Below are 19,062 nucleotides of genomic sequence, written 5' to 3'. Positions count from 1 at the left end.
GAGGTGGGATCTGAAGGGACCTGAGTCCTGCCTTAGGACATAAGTAAAAGGGAGCTGAGGCTGAGTGGCCATCCAGAAGTGTGACACTAAAGCTTACCATCACATGTGCCTCAGAGCATCTAGCTCTTATTGTAGCTACCATAGATTATCTACTCCACAGCTACCAGAAAGAGAATTCATTCACGAAATAACTTCCAATCATCACTTGATAAGGGTTCAAAATATGTGAGAGTTGAAAAAGAATCTAAGAGACAAGTTTATTTTGGCATTATTTAGTTCCTTGAGTTCTGTCCCTAAGTAGTCCTCTTGGTAATGTTGGTTGCCTCGTTATTGTTGGGTTGTCTCTGTTAAATGGTTTGAGTGCTCCTTGAAAGTCTGGGTACCTGGCCCCACTGGGATTCATGGTAATCAACTGTTAGTCCCTCTTCTTAGTGAAGAATAAGAAAAATAAATCAATAATTTCCACTACTGTGAGAGCTCATATTGTAAAACCTCAACTTTCTAGGTAAAAGTTTGTTAAGTGGCTAGGTATTTAATTCTTTTGTGCCTCGTCTGACTTCTTTACAAAATGAAGATAATAATTGTACTAACTGGTAAAGTTGTAAAAATTAAATGAGATGATTCTTGCCAAGGCACTCCACAATTCCTGATATACAGTGATCTCTCAGTAAAAACTAGCTATTTCTGTGGTCATCATAGATGTCTTCATCATCATCATTATCATCATCATCATCATCAACATCCCTGGAGTGGAATGCAAAGTTTTCCCAAGGTAGGAAAGACAATAAAATAGGAAGCTTATTTCTGGAGTCTCAGTTTTACTAGAAGAATGAGTTAGGATAGGGTGAGAAACATTTTTCATTAAAAGAAACATAAATATATTATGAAGTAAGTTTCAAAAATTCCATGGATTTTTAGGCTAGAATGAGACATCAAAGAAATTTATAGTTGCAAAATTTCATAAATCTGTGCAACTTCATATTAAACCTCAAAACCTCAGAGGTCACACATCCTCTCTCTTCTGCTGTCAGTGGAATTTTTCTGGAAATTTTGGGAAATGATGGCTAAAAGAACTCTAGGATTAGTGCATCTGAAATAGTTCCTTTCTCGAGAAGAGATGTGTGCCACTGAAATTCCCACTGGAATGGATGCTGCACTCTGAGTTCCCAGTAATGGTGGTGTTGACATGGCACTTGAGGAATCAACTCAAGCTAGCTGAACAAGCGAGGCACACACACAAAACCTGCGTGCTGGGGAGAACTGCTGCAGGGAGACACCTGCTGAAACTCTGTCTTCCTATGAACAGCTGGGAGGGGGGAGAAATCACCAAGGCCTGGTTCTCACTTTGAGGGCAGCAGCTGTGGACCTGTTGACCAGAGCTGCCACGGGAAGCAGTAGATGGGGTTAATCCTGAGAGATGGTCCTTCCAGGATTCCCCCAAACTCTCCATTACCTCAGTATGAATCACTCGAAGGGAAAAGTGTGTGTGTGTGTATATGTGTGCGTGCGCACACGTGCAAGGGAGAGGACAGGGGAAAAGTTAAAATTAGATTGAGATTTGTGGGAACTAATGTTTTTTCTTAATTATCATTGAGGAGAGGGATTAACAGTTTCTGTGGTGCATCCCAATGGGACTGGCTGCCTGGGAATTCAGAGGGGACCCTTGAACCAAATGAAAGCAAGCCAATAGTGAGTAGGCAACCAAAGCATTGGTGTCCAAGGTAAGAGAGCCTAAGGAAGAACTTGAAGGAGCTAAGTGATGCCAGAATTAGCTGTCTCTTGGATTCTTGCTCAACTCTCAGATATATGGAACATTTTCCAGACACTTGATAAAATTGAATTCTCTTTTTGATTTTTAGAGCAGGTGTTGTGTGGGCTTAAAAGAGTGCCACGTTGAGTGGGTGCCAAATTTAATCCTGTAGTTGTAACCCATAGGAGAATCTCTCATTTCTGCTGTATTTGGGTGGAAGTAGAACCTACCAGTGGAGCAGAGGTTTGTACTTCTTGAGTACTTGAACTCATGCGTGACGTGGTCTACTGAGAATATTGACAAATCCCTCTGGGATTTGTGCACTTCTTTTGAGCCCTGTGATTCTAACCAATTTACCTGTTAGTTGCCTATGGCCATCAGTATATGAATTACACAAACATCTGTTATAAGCACATAATGTACATATATAACACATATATGTGTATAAGTACACATATTGAATATACATTGAATATACATACATATATTTATAAGTATTCAAGTTACATTTTCTACTTATATTTGCAATAAAGAGTGTAGTAACGAAGAGGTTAAAAACATGTTTTTCTCAAATGAAAATAAACTGGATTAAAGTTTTATAATTTTTCTAAAATTGAATAGAAAGGAAATTGAAGTCCACAAAATACCATGGAGATGAATTCTGATTTTCATTGAGCTTTTCTGTTTTGGCTCAAAAGAATCTGAATAATATCCTGTTATAAGAGGGGATTGAAATGAATGTCTGAAATGAAACAGGTAAATGATTTTGGCTCAAGTACACTTATGGTGGCTAGACAAAATATGAACTTCTATAGCCTAAAGATTAAAGCGTGGTCCTCTCAATACTAAACATATAACTCTTAATTTCATCCAAAATCAGAGTATAGTAAAACTTGACAGGAAAAAGATAAAAATCATTTTATAGTGAAGGGGAAATCACAAGGAAACCTGTGTTTTACCTCATTTTCAGCAACGTTGCTCACAGTCACTGCCGTGAACAGATTGGTGATGAGTTTTTCTGACATCATTCATCTATTTATATTTTATTTTGATAGAGATGAGTCAAAGGGATTACAATTTTATTTCTTTGAATGAGGCTGCTATGACAGCATAATTGCACTAAGTAAAAGGGTATGGATCCTTAAACCAATGACACTGATACTTCTCATTGCATATGACAAATTTCCATTAATTACTGGGCGAAGGATGGACTTAAAGTCATCATGTTGTAAAAGCAACTCATGTAAAATTTGTATCTAGTCAAAATACTTAAAACATTTTTTTGCAAATAGGATTTGAAGACATTTCCGTGTGAGTTTTTTAGGGGGGCTATATGTGATAGTTACCCTGTTTGTCTTTTTATTCAGAATAGTATAGTTCTTTGTTGGAATTGTTCTTTTACAAATACTTAATACTTAATACTTACAAAAATACTTAAAACATTTTTTTGCAAATAGGATTTGAAGACATTTCCGTATCTTTTTTTAGGGGGGCTATATGTGATAGTTACCCTGTTTGTCTTTTTATTCAGAATAGTATAGTTCTTTGTTGGAATTGTTCTTTTACAAATATTGGAGGGTCATAATCTTTTTTTTGTTATTTATATATGTATGTATGTACGTTATGTTAGTCATCATATAGTACATCATTAGTTTTTGATGTAGTGTTCCATGATTCACTGTTTGTGTATAACACCCAGTGCTCCATGCAATACGTGCCCTCCTTAATACCCATCACTGGGCTAACCGATCCCCCACCCCCCTCCCCTCTAGAACCCTCAGTTTGTTTCCCAATGTTCATAGTCTCTCATGGTTCATGTCTCCCTCTGATCCCCCCCCCTTCATTTTTCCCTTCCTTCTCCTAATGTCCTCCATGCTGTTCCTTATGTTCCACAAATAAGTGAAACCGTGTGATAATTTCTCTGCTTGACTTATTTCACTTAGCATCATCTCCTCCAGTCCCATCCATGTTGATGTAAAAGTTGGGTATTCATCCTTTCTGATGGCTGAGTAATATTCCATTGTATATATCTTAAGGATCCATACATGAAATTTATTTATGAGCCCCCATTATGCCCTTACTTTTAGATTGTTTGTCCCCTATGTTAATCAATGTCTCCTGAATATGTTCCATATGAAAAATTGCCTGTAATTTAGGATCCATGAACACTTTCTTCCCCGATAAAACCTTTTGTTCCCTCATATTGAAAAATGATAGATCAGCATTTTAACTAGTTTTTAACCAATTATACCCATTCATTGAAAAGATAAAAATCTAGATTTATTTTTTGTTCATACTTTATAGATTTTTTTCTTTTATATATTCTTACTTCTAAATTATCACCTTTTTAAACTTACTTTCTTTGTTGTGGACTGACTTAAATCTCATGCAGAAATGAAGTTGGTGTATGTAGAATATCCATGACTGTTTCAGAATCTATGTACCAAGGCATAGCTGGGTCACCCCAAACATTTGATTTAGCTGACCAAATCATAGTAAAGCTCTAAGGTTTGTACAAATACATGAGTATAAGCACCAACAAGGCCTTTTAATGTTTGCTGTCCTCAAAGAAGTTTTTAGGATAACCAGGCTGGGTGGGGCGTTGGTCTTTCAAAACTTGACTCTGTCACAAAGAAATTCAATTAACCCATGTATGCTAATTATTATATTCTTTCCATCCGACTGAGGTGCCTTATTTCAAGGAATTTGTGGAGACAGTATTACACCCAAAGTATGATGCCAGCATAAAAATCTCTAGCAATTTGCAGATTAATAAGGGGGATGTTTTAGGATTCAGGGACTTTGTTTTACTTCTCAAGTTATCTCCATAGGTAGTTTTCTCTCAGATCCTTTATTTAATGACTTAATTAAATGGGTCTTCAGAAGTCCATAACAATGCATATGATTCCTGTTTGTGGCAACACAAGTGAATTTTGTGTGGTGGAGGAAATAAATCTCTGTAAGTCTAATTCTCATCGGAATGGGTTTTAATGTCTTTAACTTCTACTGCTTCCTCTTTGCTATTTGAAAGGCCTTCTATCCAGTCTCAACCCACAACTCCAGGAAACAATGTGAATGTTTGGATAGCTAGTCTGAAAGTGGTTAAGAACAGCTCCAAATCTACTGGGGGAGATTGGAAGGCATGATCAGTGGAGGAAGAGACAAACTTCTGAGACACATCTTATTGCCTATATGCTGCATCTATTTAGTCTCCTGCGACAGTGAGCACTCTGAAGAGCTAGTTTCTGAAAAAGGAGAGTGATGTTATCTCCCAGGCAAACTTGGAAAGAGAATAAACAATGCATTCCTCTCTGTTGATGTACGTCACACTGCTGATTTCTTGCATGTAAGAGTTTACCAAAGAAAATCTGGAACCACTAAATGCTACTTGCTCAACCAGTATCCTGTAACCATAACATTCAGCTCCTTGAAAGAAAGAAAGAAGCAAGATGAATATTTTAAATTATCCGAAGTCCCTCTAAATAGCAGATGCACCAGTCAGTCATGAAGGAAGTCAGTGATGTTTGTCAGTCCTTGTCTATAACTCAGTTTTAAATTTTACAAGCATGATAATGCTGTTTTTCCAGTTGTAGGAGAGAGGAGTTAAACTGGACTGCCTTAATATCATGATATGTTATCAAAGTCTCTTAGGATATAACAAAAACCCTGGGAAAGTGGGGATTATATTAAAAAAAATCAATGCATTGTTAGGCTTTTTGTCAAAATCTGTTTAGTGATTACATTTCTGTTTTAGAATAAGAAAACAATAAAAAAAATAGAATAAGAAAACAATCAAAAAATACTTTCGAGAAAACTATTAGATACATAACCTTCAAGATTTCCAGGAAAATCAAAGGCAGATATTTCCAGGCTAGTTAGTTTGACCTCATGAAGTGTTTAGGGAAAAAGTTTTAGGGAAAGTGTACTCAAAAGTCCTGCTGATACGTGGTTCCATGTGGATATCTTCTTCCCCAGTAAATCATCAAGCATTTGCTCTGTTGTTTCAGGATTTAAAGATCCTTTTGATGGCAGGATACAATACACTGACACTTAAAAGAAAGGCAGAATTCCATTGCTTACAGTTCCAAAGGAGAACAGGCTGCTAGGTAGGACTGTATAAGGGGTTACACCTGGGGATGGGGTACCAGCTAGCTGGAGCTGTAGAGGGGAGCTAATTGTGGCAATGGGGTGGGTTATCTAGGTTTCTGGGCTCCCTGTGAATTGGCTAATTGGAATGGTTTCAGGTCCAGGATTATAGGGATTTTTCCTAGTTGGTGAGTACCTACCTGGCCTTGGGGTAATTAGGGCTCTTATAGGAGCCCAGAGTCTGAGAGCCCAACAAGGGGAATAGTTAGGGTATGAACTTAATCAGCTGTTCATGAAGGGGGACTGATTGGCCTCTAACTAGTTAGAACCTCAAAACAAGGTCAAGACAGCATTTGAAAAATAAAGAAATGATATGACATCTGTGTCCAGCATTGTATACAGGATATAGCAGGTGTGTGAGAAGATGTGCTATTATTAAAGAAGCTCTGGAATAGAAAAACTGATTTCTGGCAGGACCAAATTCCCATTTATATACAAGGGTTCTGCAAGGTGCACAATAAAGAGAAACTAAGGTATTGAAATTACTTCAGATTCTGGTTCAAAAAGTCTGCATGCCTTTCTGCAGGCTATATCTCTCTATAGACTTTACTAATTCCCTGAGAATGTCTATTTCTTTCTTTAAAAACAACTGTATTGAGATATAATTATGTAGCACAATTTTTATCTGATTTAAGTGTATGATTTAATGATTTTTTAATAAATTTACAGAATTTTATAACTGTTGATACAATCCATTCTTAGAACATTCCCATGATCCCAGAGAGATTCCTGAGACCACTTGTAACCAGTTTTCTTCTCCAACTCCCATCCTAGACAACCATTAATCTCTTTTTATCTGTATAGATTTGCCTTTTCTGGACATTTCATATAAATGAAATAGTACAATAAGTGGATTTTACATCTGGATTTTGTGCCTACCTTTGATTTAGCATAATGTTTTTGAGGTTCATCCATGGTGTGGCATATATCAGTACTTTGTTCCCTTTTCATTGATGAGTAGAATTCCACTGTATGGATATGCCACATTTTGTTTATTCATTCATCAGTTGGTGGACTTTTGAGTTATTTCCAATGGGAAGATATTGTGAACAAGACAGCTATGAACATTTGTATAGAAATCTTTATGTGAACATATGTGTTCATTTCTTTTGGATATGTACCTAGGAGTGGAATTACTTGGTCATATAAAACATTTTTTTCTAACAAGCAAATTTTTTTAATTAAAATGTGATTAAAGTACAAAATACAGAAAAGTATAAAGAAAGTAAAGACGTTACATAATCCCTACACCTTGAGATAATTATAGCTTGCACTTTGGAGTATATATAATTTTAGTCATTTCTCTTGTGTTATATGTACAGCTATATTTATATATCAACTTGGAATCATACAGTAAATGCAATTTTGTAGCATAATTTTTTAAATTTAAATTCAATTAACCAACATTATATATATATTATATATATGTGTGTGTGTATATATATATATATAATTAGTTTCAGATGTAGTGTTCAATGATTCATCAGTTGCATATAACACCCAGTGCTCATCACATCCTGTGCCCTCCTTAATGCCCATCACCCAGTTACCGCATCCCCCAGCCCACCTCCCCTTTTGCAACACTCAGTTTGTTTCCCAGAGTCAAGAGTCTCTCCTGGTTTGGCTCTGATTTCTTCCCATTCAGTTTTCCCTCCCTTCCCCTATGATCCTCTGCACTATTTATTATATTCCACATATGAGTGAAACCATATGATAATTGTCTTTCTCTGATTGACTTATTTCACTTGACATAATACTCTCCAGTTCCATCCACCTCGATGTAAATGATAGGTATTCATCCTTTCTGATTGCTGAGTAATATTCCATTGTATATGTAAACCACATCTTCTTTACCCATTCATCTGTTGAAGGACATCTCAGCTCCTCCCACAGTTAGGCTATCGTGGACGTTGCTGCTATGAACATTGGGATGCAGGTGCCCCTTTGTTTCACTACATCTGTATCTTTGGGGTAAATACCCAGTAGTGCAATTTCTGGGTTGTAGGGTAGCTCTATTTTTAACTTCTTGAGGAAACTCCATAGTGTTTTCCAGAGTATCTGTACCAGCTTGCATTCCCACCAACAGTGTAAGAGTTCCTCTTTCTCCACATCCTTACCAACATTGGTTGTTTCCTGTCTTGTTAATTTTAACCATTCTAACTGGTGTAAGGTGGTATCTCATTGTGGTTTTGATTCATATTTCCCTGATGACACCTCACTTGTCATCAGGGAAATACAAATATAATACATTTATGTACAACTTTTTGAGAAATTGTTGAAGTATTTTCCAAAGTGGCAGCACCATTTTACATTCCCAGCAGCAGTGTATGAGAGTTCTAATTTTTCCATATCTTTACCAACACTTGTTATTGTTTATCTTTTGGATTATATCCATTCTAGTGCTGTGTGTGAACATTTACTTCTTAGTATTGATTTGATAGTATGTTTGTAATATATCTTTACTCTAGAAGTCAATTCTATTCCCTGAGATAAGAATATTACCTTCTGTCTTGGAGCTTGTTCACCAACCTCAAGGAAAGCCATTTTGTTCTGTGAAATAGGATTGTACCTGTACACTAATCCTGGCAGGGTGCCAGAACGTGTGAAGGACATTTCCCTATTGATTCCCTGGGTCTAACCAGAAGGTCATGAAAAGGTCATATGAAAGAGGGAAAAAATAAGTGCTTGTTTCAAGCTTCATCTTTGATAAATGATGCAATGGTGGTAAATACCTCAGAATTAATTACTTTTGCCTTGTTGTCCTTAGTTAATTGGCCACATGTAGCAGAAGTACTTGGGAGTGATAGGTGGTAGATTTAGATGAGATTATTTGTGTTTCAAAATGGATTTGTTAATGGTGAAAGAAGTTGGTGTAATGAAGTTGAAATTAGGAGTCAGAATGCGGATCTCTATTCATTTTGGATCACTACTTACTGGACCCTTGAGTATGTTCTGGGCTTTAATTGCCTTATTTGTACAATGCAAATGGTAAAATAATCAGAGGATTTCATACTTGTGTTGCTGAAGAACTTTCTTACCTAGAAGCCAAATATGTTAGAAATAAGAACACTCGCTCTGTTAGAAATGAGGTGAGAAGCCAAACTCCTACTAAAGTTTTGCTTCCTCTTGGTACAGTGACATTAGAGATCTGTAGAAATCTGCACTAAGGAAATCACTGACCATATCATCTGTAAAATCCCCACTCAGCAACTAGGAATCTATCAGTATACAGGTTTCCAATTTCAGGAAAAGTCTTCTTCTGTTACGTTGTGTGGACTTTACCACTTTAAGTAAACAGTTGGCATTAAAAAAGTTCAAAACAACCCATTCAAATTAAACAAAAAATTCATAAGCTCAAAATAACTTATTAATAATATTTTGCATAAAATTCAAAGTATATAATGCTACTAATAATCCAGATTATTTTGTAAGGCAGAAATTGTTCCATAAAAGGTTGAGAGATTTTTATCCAACTTAACTCAAAGGGTTAGAACAGAGGTAAGTGCTTACAGTTTTTGTAATAAAATCTCTTGAGAAGAACTACTCTTAACACATCATTCTCATAATGAGTGGACTTTCATAAAGTCACCAAACTAGTTTTGACAGCTAGTGCGCACACATTACTGAGCCAGGTATTGGGGAGTCTCTTTAACTGATATGTGATTTCTTTTATGTAGGGAAAATTGTCTTGGAAGAATACTGTAGTGGGATTTGTTGGAAAAGGTCTAGCCTTTATTAACAATAAATTCAGATTTTTCGAGTTGTGATGATTCTCCTTTATTTATGTGATGTTGACACTCAGCTACCCTGGGAACATTCTTTGGGAACCCAGAGCACCTGATAATATCACAGCTAAAGTAGGAATAAGAGGTGATTTGTGCTCCCTTGTGGGCAAATGGGTATTAAATGAAAAAAATGTTGAGATCAGGAAAAAAAAGTAAACAAACAGAAAACATGATTTCTAAAACACGATTAAACAGAGGATTTTACATGTGCTGGAAATTATCTTAAGTAAATTTTTAAGTTTCAAGAGAGAATTTAACTGTCCTTTCCATTAGTGCAGTTTGATTATCCATGGTGTACTAAAGTCCAAAAAATGTTAGAATGGCATTTTTACCCAAATTACATTTCTGTTTTCTTTGTAAGAGAATGGGGGACTTAGCTAAATTCTAGAGAAGGGATCTGAATTCTCTTTACTGTCTTCTGTGTTCCCACCCTCATCTCTTGTGCCTCAAACTTTGTCAGGTACCTAGGAGTAGGGAATTCAAATAGTATTTTGAGGGTTCAATAAAATGTATATTTTTATTTATCCAATAAAATATATATAAAATGTGTGTGTCCCTGTTTCTTATAAATCTGGAATAATAAACTCTTCTTATCTCACCTACCTCATAAAGATGTCATTAGTTTTTTTTTTTAATTACTCACAGAAAAGACTGATTTGGGTAGAGCTTATTATTATTATTACCTTTAAGTTATGTCGCACATTACTAAGGCAACTAACTTCTTGGATCTGAAGTTATCCCATGGCTTAGAGTAGCCATAAAAAGATACCTATGTTTTTTGAAGTAGGCAGTTTTAAAGTTGAAATTATGGAATGTTAAGGAGGTAAACATACACATGTTTACTTGTTCAACTGAAAAACACTACCAGGAAAAAAAAAATACCCTGTTTGCTGTCTCTGAGTTGTTGCTATCTTAAACCTTTCGAAGGGGCCCGGTCAATTATCCATAATCCAATGTCTAAAATGCAAACAATGAAGTTCACTTTAATCATTTTGCACTTCTTTGATGCACTTTAAAATGTAGAATTGTTTTCACTATATAGTTTTTGGTTTCTTGGTTTTTAATTTAAAGAATCTAGAAGAATATGACATATGGTGCAGATGTTACCTCATGTCTTTTTAGGTACACAGGTTGTAGATATGTGTTCATTCATCTAAGTAATTACCAGGAACAGCAGTCCCAAAGCAGGAGACCTTATATCTACTGGAGAGAGCACAGGCCAAGGACTCGAGAGTCCTGAGCTCTAATTCTGGCTCTATGGCCAACCAGTCGCAGTTGATCCTGGGCAACAACACTCAGCAATTGGCCTGGAACACAAAGGTACACCATAAATACTTGGAGAGGGGATGGGTTAACTCAGCCAGTACTTATTACATGTCCACCATATTCCAGACACTGCTGTAGGTGTTAGGGTTATAGTGGTAAAGCAAAAATTCATAGTCCCTACTCTTATAGAGCAGAGATTCTAGTTGAAGAAGATAAACAACAACAAAAAAATAAAACTATAGTGTGGCAGATCTGATAAGCATTGCTATGGAGAAAAATAAAGCAGAGAAAGGAGGTGATACAGATTGAATGTTTGTGTTCCCAAATTCATAGGTTGAGACAATCTCTAAAGTGATTGGATTTGGAGGTGAGGACTTTCAGAGGCCCAAACACAGTCTACAGCCCAAACTAAAACAGGGGAATCAGAAATACCAGGCAAAGAGCAGTTACTATATCATATAGGGTGGTCTGGAAAAGTTAACATTTGAGTAGATGCCTCAAGGATATGAGAGAGAATACTGAGTCAGAGAGAACAGGTACACAGGCCCTGGGCAGGAGTAGTAAGGGCATGTTCAAAGAAGAGTAAGGAAGGGAGAGTAAGGGAGAGTAAAGAAGTAAGGAAGTCAGTGTGGCTACTGTACAATGAGTGAGAGGAGAGAGGAAGGAATTGAGAATATGTCGGTAGCAAGACATAGTGTCTGTAGAACAGAAAATTGACCTTCAGATTTTACAAGATGGTGGTCATGGGTAACCTTAATGAAAGTGGCTTTAATGAGATCATGGAGAGTAAAAATTATAGTTTGGCTTTATTATGAACTAGATAGAAAGTTTTTGGGGTTGGGGGCAAAGATCTAAGCAGAGAAGAATTATCTGATTTATCCCAAGAAATAGTTCTAGGGAAATAAGGACAGAAGCAGACAGGCTATTGCAGTGATGCAGTGGGGTGGGTGGGGCAGGGGGGAGGATGATAATGGTTTAGACCATGACACTAGCATTGGATATGGAGAGAAATGGTCAGATTCTAGATGTATCTTGAAGGTAATTTCAATAGGGTTTGCTAATGGGTTAGAAGTTGATTATGCGAGAGAGAGAGAACTCAACAATGGCTTCAAAATTTTTGTTGTGAGAAACTAAAAGAATGGAGTTGTCATCAACCAAAATGGGGAAGCTGTGGGAAGGGGAGATTTTGGAGGGGAGCTGGCAATATCAGGACTTTAGTTTTGTTCATACTAATATGAGGGTACCCACTAAACATCCAAGTGGATTTATCAAGTAAGCAGTTGGCTATTCAAATCGAAAATTCATACAGGAAGTTGAGACAAGCAATGTAACTTTGGGAGTCATCAGCATATAGAGAAAATGTAAAGCCAGGAGACAAGGAGACGAGGTGGGATTACTTAAGAAGTGAGTATAGAGAGGAGACAAGAAGTCCAAGCACTGAGCCCTGGAGTACTCCAATGTTTAGAATCTAGAAGATGAAGAATATCCAACAAAGGGAACCGAAGAGGGGGGAAGGGAATAATAGCTCAAAAACCAAGGGAAGACAGTGTTTCAGGAAGGAAAGAGTGATCATCTGTGTCAAATACTGCTGACAGATTTAGAAAGGGCAGAACATTGACCATGAGATTTAACAACATGGTAACCACAGGTGACCTTGGTAAGAGTGTATTTAGTGAAGTTCTGGGGTGAAAAGTTCCAACTAATTGCTGCACACTGTACAAATGACATCTTCCAGAGGGCAGTGGTTCTTTACCTTCTTCCAGTAACACAGTAATGAATGCAACATGGTATTTCCATGTCAGGAGCTCATCATTTAATCAGGAACCACACACATAGGCAATTATGTGGTGGTATAATAGAAATACATATAAAGTGCAATAGAACCATTGATGTTTTTGTTTTTATTGTATTATTTTGAACATATTGGTTTTTAATATATTTGATGTGCTGTGACCCATTGTAGTCATTATTTTCTTTGTTGTTCAAATGGCACTTCTTTGGTTAGAGGGAAACTCTTCAAGCTGGCTCTTAAGTCTTTGACAATTTCCTTGCCCTCTGGTATTACAAGAAGTACCAGACTCATCTTGTACATATTCTGCTTCAGAGCTGGGCGTCATCCATTTCTCCAGGAAGCCCTCATTCTTCCCAGTGGCTAATATTATTTAGAAATTATAAGCTGGGCACTTGAGATACATCTTGCCACCATGTTTGGTCATTTTTTCTAGGCCTTTTTAGTAGGAAAAAAAATAGAAAATACATATTTTAAGAGAAAATACATTGTGGGTTCATAAGTATATTTCTAATTCAATATAGGATTGTAGAGTTTCTACTTAATTTCTTTGCTTTAATATTTTTACCTGTTCTTTAACCAAAAAATCATGGTTTCCAATGATTTTGACATTAGGGAACAAGGTATTCAAGTTGCAAAGTGAAGCGGAAAGGGCCTTCTTCCTACAGATCACTGTGGGGCTTAAGTGATTTGAGGACTCTGGGGCACATGGCACTGTGTGGCATGTCAGATGAGATGACTGTCGGAGGGGGGCCAATCGGAATTTTAAATGACACCAATCCAGGTTAGTGTGGGGTTGTTGATAGGATTTGGAGCTAAATAAGTTCTTATGCAAGTTTAATTTTGAAATTCATGGATTATATCAGAAGGAAAGGCCTTACTTTGAATGAATGGAAAGAACAGAAAATTTGCCCCTTATCGAACACTGATGGTTTTATAGGATTTTCAAGGGTTTTTCTTCCCCAGAAAAATGAGGTTTATGAACGTGTTGTAGCCTGCAGGATAAAGCTTGAGGCAGCTACTGAGGGGAGCAGTGTTTCCTCATCCAGGGCTGGGTTTTAAAAATTCTTTGAGGAGTTGGAGGTGGGGAGTCTGATTGTATGTGAATGTGTGTGCATGTGCATGTTTGTGTGTGTGTGTGTGTGTGTGTGTGTGTGTGTGTGTGTAGGGAGGCAGAAGCAGGATGGGAGAGGTGGTTAAAAATGTTCCTCTCAGTGCTCAGTTTACAAGCACCACAGTTTGAAAGGCATGATTATGTGCAGACCCTGGCTGGAGGTGGTAGTTAATAGCTTTATGTGTCCAACTTAATAATATTTGCTCATAGGACGGAAGGGACATATTTCTCACACCGACTTTTTTTTTTTTTAGCATTTTATTTATATATTTGAGAGAGAGAGAGTAAGCAAGCACAAGCTGGAGGGGGGCAGGGCAGAGGGAGAGGGACAGGCAGGCTCCCCGCTGAGAAGGGAGCCCGATCTTGGACTCAATCCCAGGACCCTGGGATCATGACCTAAGCCAAAGGCAGATGCTTAACCACCTGAGCCACCCACGCGGCCCTCTTCACATTCACTTTTTATCACCTCCCTTTGCACACCACATATTTATTACCAATCTCTAAAGAGGAAGAAAAAACATGCAGCATCCTGATTTTGTTTTCCCCTTTTGGTTTGATATTACATGTGGTCTGACTGCTCACCCCTATTTCTGGCACAGTTCATTTCTTAGGAATCATAGTATTTGCAAAAAGATAAACTCAAAATCCTTTTGATTAATTCATAACTCTTCTAAGTAATAGAGTTGAAGGTTGTGGCTAGATAATTTCATGGAAGTGATTTGAAGAGATTCTGCAGTTTGGGGTGAACATTAAGGATAAGAAAAGCAGGCTATTTTACTTGTTGTCCTTAAGTGGGCAATGTGTTAGAGGGAAGTTATCATTAACACACAGTGATGGGCTCTTTGGATTGACAATAGGCTGATGTATGTGTTCCCAACTGCTGTTGTGAGCTGAATAGCCTATGATTTGTTTCGGATGTATTGGGGTTTATCTGAATCTATTATTCTATTTGCTATGCCTTGACCTATTGACACTGGTTTACATCAGATTGAAAATTTAAACTTGACATTCAAACAATAATTTCTTGAGGAATAGTCTTGGAAACAAACCATCTAATGCTTTTCTCTAAAGTGATCTCTTGGCTCACGCTTTTCTTGGTAAAGGCAAACTTAAAATGTTTTGTTAGAGCACACGCCTATTACACAAGGTATCTGGCTGGGTAGTTGGCAAACAATGTTTTACAGAAGAAAATAGAAATACCTTGTTTCATTATAAAATCAGTCACTTTCCTTTTCCATTTATTCATGCAGGTGATCCGAGTTCAGGTCATGTTGCTCTATTTATGACAAGTAAGATGTGGTGTTTCCCTATACCACTGAGTTCAGAATAGACTCCAGGCTTGAGGAAAGATGAAAAGGTACACTACTGGAATATATCTTTTCATTGCTCTCACTGAATATAGTCTATGGATAAAAGAAAAGAAATCAATTCAGGAAAGAATTATAAGACCAAGCAATCTGGGCATCTGGGTGGCTCAGTTGGTTAAGCGACTGCCTTCGGCTCAGGTCATGATCCTGGAGTCCCAGGATCGAGTCCCGCATCGGGCTCCCTGCTCAGCAGGGAGTCTGTTTCTCCCTCTGACCCTCTTCCCTCTCGTGCTCTCTATCTCTCATTCTCTCTCTCTCAAATAAATAAATAAAATCTTTAAAAAAAAAAAAAAGACCAAGCAATTTGTTAGAGGAAAAAAATTTGAAAGGTTTCAGGAAGTTGGATTATTTGTCCAGAACAAGAGAAAATTTAAGGCTGAATAAACAATTGCCTTAAAATTATTTTAGAGAGTATTTCTTATAGATGTTTCACTCATTCAATATATATTACTTGGCCACACACGCCAAGTATACACTGGTGAATAAGGTAGGCCCTTAAAAAGTTTTGCTTGGGAGAGCCTGCCACCCCCAGATCAAGTAAGCAAACAATAAAGAAATTACAAATTGTGATAAAGGCTGTGAAGGAAGCATGTAAAAGGCTCAGATAGAAAATAGGAAAATGAGTCGGAGAGTCCTTTCTTTCTAGTCTCAGTTTAAATGTCCCCTTTAGACCGGACATCTCCTTTAGAGGAGGTAGCATTTAAACTGAGACCTGAAAGCAAAAGAAGGAGCTAGCCTTGCAAAAAGTGGCAGGCAGTGGTGAGGAGGAAATGTTTTAATCTCTTTGTGCAAAGGCCCTGAGGCAGGAAAGTGATTGGCTTTGAGGACCCATAGGAAGACTACTGTGCTTAGATGATGCAAAGCAAAAGGAAAAGTGACTCAAGATATGGTTGGAATAGGGTGCCTGGGTGGCTCAGTTTTTGAGTGTCTGCCTTCAGCTCAGGTCCCCGCATCAGGCTCCCTGCTCAGCAGGAAGCCTGCTTCTCCCTCTCCCACTCCCCCTGCTTGTGTTCCCTCTCTCACTGTCTCTCTCGGTCAAATAAATAAATAAAATCTTTTTTTTTCAAGTTAAAATCTTTAAAAAGAAGATTTGGTTGGAAAGATAAGAGAAGTCTATATCATGTAGACATCATAGCTCATGTTAAAGACTTTGGATTTCATTTCAAGTATAATGAGAGTTTATTGAGGGGTTAAATTAAGGTAGTGACATGATTCAATATACATATAAAATACTACAATTTTACAAATATGGAAGAGGGGAGACCAATAGACAGATCCAATATCCAGATGACAACAGTTCCCCCCGCCCCCCAAGGCAGAAGCTAGGGAAGGAGAAAAGCACATGGATTTGAGAGATATGTTGCGGTAGAACCCAGAGATAGAACTATTGCATTGGATGTGAGAAGTGAGGGAAAGGAAGGAATCAATGTTCTTTGAATTACTGGGTAGCTGGTAGTACTCTTTGCGTAATGGAGCGTACTGAGAGTGGTGGGGGGAAAGCAGGTGTGATGAGAAAATGAAGAGTTTTATTTTAGATATGTCAGGGTTCCTATGTTCATGGGACACCCACGCAGAGATGTCAAAGAGGCTGTGGTAAAGAGAAATGTGGCAGGGGGAGGGGAGGCTAGGTTAATGATATAAACGTGGAAATCAGCAGCTGCTTCAGTGCTGTGGGAATGGATTTAATTAGCTCCAAAGAGAAGGAGGGAGAGAAAAGAACATGCCAGGGACCGAGGCTCCACAAGCACGATAGAGCCTGGGTCAGGAGCCAGAAGAACCCAAGAAGGGATGATCAATGAAGCAAGATGAAAACTGGGACATGGGGCACAGGGGTCACTGGCAGAGTGTTTAAAGGAGGGGAAGGATGGTCAGTCATGTTGATGATTGCTAGAAGTCTCAAGGACAGAGTAATGCCTATTGAATTTAACAACACCGAGCTTTGGGTGGTCTTGACCCAAGTGTTTCAGAAGAATGGTAGGGCTGGAAGACCATTTGCATTAAGTTGAAGAATTAATTGCGAAGGAAGGTCATAGTAGATACCCTTCTGTCCTACTTTCTTAAGACCAACATGTTTGATACATGGAATAATTTTAGGACAGTCAAAATCAATTTCCTCTTTAAAAGAAATATAGACTCTCCCTCTTCAAAAGCATTTAAAGCTACTCAGCTCCTGATATATCTGGAATGCTTAATGGAAAACCCAGTTACTAATATTTATTATGGTATGGGACCTAGAATTTAAAATTTGTCATCAGTCACTACTTACTGAGTTATCCAAGTCATCTACTAAAAAAATTTAAATCTACATTTGATGACTACAAGCTGGGGAGGTTACAAAAGAGGCAAAGGCATAATCACAAACTTCCAAGGAATTTACAATTTAAACTCAAGCTGCTACCCAATATTTATAGAAAGCAATTAGGTAATTCTTTCTAATGATAATCTCAGCAAACTCCTTGTTGTCCCTAACATGGTTTATTATGTTTGAGGAAATGATTTTGCATAACTAACAAATTAAATATAAGGTATTTCAGCACTCCAAAGTATATTTTGTAAATATATTATTACATGTGTCTTAATAACAACTCTTTTTTTAAGATTTTATTTATTTATTTGACAGAGAGAGACACAGCGAGAGAGGGAACACAAGTAGGGGGATTGGGAGAGGGAGAAGCAGGCTTCCCGTGGAGCAGGGAGCCGGATGTGGGGCTCGATCCCAGGACCCCAGGATCATGACCTGAGCCGAAGGCAGCCGCTTAACGCCTGAGCCACCCAGGCGCCCCTAATAAAACTTTTTAGAGGCAACAAGATGAGAAAACAAAACCAGATGAGAAAACTCAAACCAAAATTAATCAAGAGTTGTCTCTTTCTTCCTGCTCCTCATCTGTCTCTCTCCCCTCCTGTCTAAACCCAAACTCTCCTTCCATGATTCCATCTCTTGACACTTTCTCAGAAGTTTCTTCTCTCAAATTATCTCCCTTCTTCTGTATCTCTGACCTCTCCCTCTGTAGCCTCTCTAATTTGCTTCCATCATTAATGTAAACTCTCTCAAGACTCTCGTGTATCCAAAAAAAAAAAAAAAAGAATGTTTTACAAGCCCCTCAAGTCTAAGAAGTGCCAAATCAAATTCATGTAAATACTTCTTCTCTCTTCACTTCTGGCACACATGCACACGCATACGTGCGCATCCTTTAAAGTAATTACGGGCTGTCCTCCAATGTAGGCGGGGGATGGGTTAAATGGGTGATGGGTATTAAGGAGGGCACTTTGGATGAACACTGGGAGTGGTATGTAAGTGATGAACTAGTAAATTCTACACCTGAACTAATATTAGGCCATATGTCAACCAACTGGAATTCACCTAAAAATTTGGAGAAAGAAGAAAAACAATTAAATAATTACAGGCTGGGTTTTCCTTGTGAATGGCATCACCATTCATCATGCTGAAAACCTAGGATGTATCACTGACTCTCTCCTCTCCCTTTGGTTCCTCACTAGGTCCAGTTTATTTGCCTTCTACATATTTCTGTAGTCCAGCTACATCTTTCCAGGACAATTACCCCAGTCTAGGGTAGAATATCTCTTACTTAAATCACCTATGGCCTTTTAACTTGTTTTTGGAACTTCACCTATGTTCTCCTCCATTGTCCACAACACATCCATGGTGATCTTTCTAAATGCACGTCCCTGGATTAAAAGCCCTTAGTGTTTCCCCAGCGCTACCCAGGTCTTACTTCGCTGTATAAACCCCTTTCTGAACTGGCTTTTTTTTTTCTCACCTGACATTTTCTCCTTACCTCTCTGATGCTGTGTATACACACACACACACACACACACACACACAC

Source organism: Callorhinus ursinus, unplaced genomic scaffold (genome assembly GCF_003265705.2).
Source record: "Callorhinus ursinus isolate GAN/ISIS: 27379988/994484 unplaced genomic scaffold, GSC_fseal_2.0 scaffold7, whole genome shotgun sequence".
In the NCBI taxonomy this organism is placed as follows: Eukaryota; Metazoa; Chordata; class Mammalia; order Carnivora; family Otariidae; genus Callorhinus; species Callorhinus ursinus.
Note: the sequence above shows the minus strand (reverse complement) of the source record.